General features: G+C 40.4%; 1 non-coding gene across 1 annotated transcript; it reads right to left on the reverse strand.

Annotated features, from left to right (window-relative positions):
* Window positions 1–980: 980 nt before the first annotated feature.
* On the reverse strand, window positions 981–1,087 carry LOC145118307 (small nucleolar RNA R71). Its single transcript, XR_013713263.1, has one exon. It is a non-coding gene; the product is annotated as a small nucleolar RNA R71 (small nucleolar RNA).
* Between the last annotated feature and the right edge of the window lie 2,292 nt (window positions 1,088–3,379).

Raw genomic sequence — 3,379 nt, forward strand, 5'->3', positions numbered from 1 at the left:
TTAGTTAGTTAAGTTAGTAGGGTTATAAATTATAAAATGAGTGGGTACTTTTGTGCACATCAAGTTTTTGGCGCCGTTGCCGGGGAACGGCTTAGTAATTGCTGATTTATTTACTTTAAATTAATCGATCCTTTTTTGTGGGATAAAACCTGCAAAGAGTTATTTTTCAGTTTTAACTTTTTTTTTTCTGGCATTACAGAACTCACGACGTGGGTATTACAATATTCACGTCGTGAATACTGTGATCCTAGTTTTCTTTGTTTTTAGTTTGTTTTTCTATTTTAGTTCAGTTTTACGTTGTTATTTTGTTTGTTTTGCAGAAGTTGATGACCAGAGGATCCAACACACCTTTGGTGCCACCACTTGAAGATCCGGAATCTACGCTGCACAAAAAGAATAATAAGAAGTCGCCTTTACAAGAACTGAAATCAGCCTTTTCAAGGAAGTCAGGAAAGACAACGGGAGAATCGAGTTCAGCCTCAAAGAGCAAGTTTGAAGTCTTCGATCAATTTCCTAATCCACACGAGATCGAGTACGAATCAGAAACAGAATTTGGACTTTATAAGAGTGAACCCGAGAACGAGCCGGAGAACGAAATGGCAAACATTGATGAGATGGCTATGGGGGATTACAAGAAGCGCATTCGAGATGATGTGGGGCCGGGTTTAGTACATCCTACGATTCCTGCCAATGCCACATTCGAGTTAAAGGGACATATCCTTACTGCACTCAAGGATATCCCATTCTATGGGAAGGATCATGAGGATTCTTTTAAGCATTTAGACGAGGTCAATGATATTGCGGATTATTTTAATACTCCTAATATCCCAAGGGAGACAGCTTTGTTAAGGATGTTACCAGTCACTTTCAAAGGAGCTGCAAAAGAATGGTTGAAGGCTCTACCATCTGGTACAATCACCACATGGGCCCAATTGCGTGAGAAATTTCTAGATCAGTTTTGCCCACCCTCCAAAATCTCTAAACTCAAGAAGGCGATTGCCAACTTTGAGCAAAATATGGGGGAGTCATTATACGAGGCATGGGAGCGTTACAAGGGGTTGTTAAGGAATTGTCCTCAACATGACCTAAATATTCAGCAAGAAATGTCGATATTCTATGATGGGGGTGAATGTCATGACTAGACAACTCCTTGATTCACAAGGACCACTAACAAAGAAGAACCCAATTCAGGCCAAGGAGCTGATTGAAGAATTTTCAAAGCACTCTCGTGAGTATCACAACCCAGGGCACGATGGGATAAAAGGCAGTGGATGTGCACAAACTGAAGAGATGGCTACTGTGATGGCAATGCTTAGCACGATGGATAGGAGATTAACCTAAATGGACCAATCAATTCATGCAATTCGAGTTGGTTGCGAGAGATGTAGCGGCCCGCATTTGACAAGGGATTGCAATATCGATGAATATGGAAACAAGAAAGCTCAAGTTTGCTATTCGAGGGGGGACAAATACGATGAAGATTGGAGGAAACCAAAGAAGGAGTGGCTGCCTTACGATGAATACAAGAAGCAAAAAGAAGAGAAATTTAGGCAAACTGGTCGGGGTTTTTACCAAAGAGAGCAACCACCAGCTGAGAAGAAAGTTGATCTAGAGACCATGTTAATAATGTTTATGGAAGCTTCAGAAAAAAGGCATGATGCCACTGATGCTATGATGATTGGCCAACAATCATTATTAAAAAATCAACAAGCTTCCATCAATAACCTTAAAGTTCAACTTGGTCAACTCACTACTTTGGTAAATAAAAGACTGTCTCCACCAGTCCCTGAATTGAAGACACAATCTCATGTCATGGCCATTGATACTGAAGAAGAAGCGATTTCTGAATTCCTTGAAGCTTTAGAAGTGGAGCCAAAGCCAGATGAACCGAAGCCTAAGAAGACAAAACTCGAAAACGAAGAATTTGCTGGAATACCAAGTTCACGTCGTGAGCACGATATGCTCACGTCGTGGGCTCGGTCTGAACAGAAGAATTCCGTAGCTGTTCCAGTTTATCACCCGCCTTTACCATTTCCGTCTCGAGGACGTCTTAGTCCACTGGAAAGGGAACATCTGGAGTTTATTCAACAAATAAAGGGTATTTCTATTAATACTCCTTTTATTGATTCACTTGCAAAAGTTCCAGATTACGCGAAGTTCCTCCGAGATCTAATAGACACTCGCCAAGAATTGAAGAAGAATTCTAAAGTGATCCTTAGTGAGCAAAGCTCAAGGGCTGTATTGGGAGAGATACCTAAGAAGATGGGAGATCCTGGACGCCGCACTCTTCCATGTGAGTTTGCTAATAATTTGAAGACATATGCTTTAGCCGATTCTGGGGCTAGCATTAACTTGATGCCTTTTTTATTTTACCAAAAGTTAAATATTCAGAAGATGAAGGCTACAAAAATGACAATCCACATGGCAAATCGTTCAGTGACTCACCCAAAAGGGATAGTAGAAGACATCCTAGTTAAAATTCGGAAATTCGTTTTCCCAGTTGACTTTGTAGTGATGGATATGAAAGAGGATGTGAATGTCCCCATCATTCTTGGTCGCCCTTTACTGAATACTGCTAGGGCTCTTGTCGATATTTGAGAATCCAAGCTCACGTTGAGGGTTGGTGATGAAGAAGAAACTTTTGGACTACAAGATGGTTTCCAAGGATTTGATGTTCAAGGTGAAGTGTTCAATATTGAAGATGATAATGAGCTTGAAGAATTGGAGAAGCTTATGGAAGAAGAAATTAAATCAATTCAACAAGTCAAACACACTAAACCAAGAGCATCCGTTCCATTTTTCGTTGAAGTTATTGCCTTTACGAAACCAACATCTCTGATAAGTGAGGAAAGTGATGAAATATCAAGTGATGAAGACGAGGCTACATCAAAAGTGACTAGCCCAGTGGTGCAGGGGAAGGAGGATATTATGAAGCTTAAAAAGGATGGAAAATTGAAGACTCAAGGGGTCAAACACAAGCTCGATGGAGACGAAGTCAAAGTTCAAAAGGAGAATTCTAAAAAGGCGTATATTCGTCGAGTGCAAGCTTACAAGAGGCGTTTTAAGGAGCAAAAGATCCTGGTGGTGGATTCTTCTGACGAATCAACGTAGAGGGCACCGAGTCCAGCTCAAGACTCCTCAAAAAGAAGCGCTTCTCGGGAGGACACCCGATTTTGGTTTGTGTTTTTCTTTCTCTTTTTAGTTTTGCATTTTTATTTTAGGGAAGTCGATCATATCATCCAAATCACTTTATACATGATGCAACATTGAGTGTGGGGTCCTTAAAGATTCAAGAATAATAATTAAAAAAAATTAGTAGAAAAATTTGGAGTCAGACAGTATTCACGACGTGAATCATTATGATTCACGACGTGAGTCT

Source organism: Lactuca virosa, chromosome 5 (genome assembly GCF_052849685.1).
Source record: "Lactuca virosa cultivar CGN04683 chromosome 5, Lactuca_virosa_CGN04683_v6, whole genome shotgun sequence".
Taxonomy (NCBI): Eukaryota; Viridiplantae; Streptophyta; class Magnoliopsida; order Asterales; family Asteraceae; genus Lactuca; species Lactuca virosa.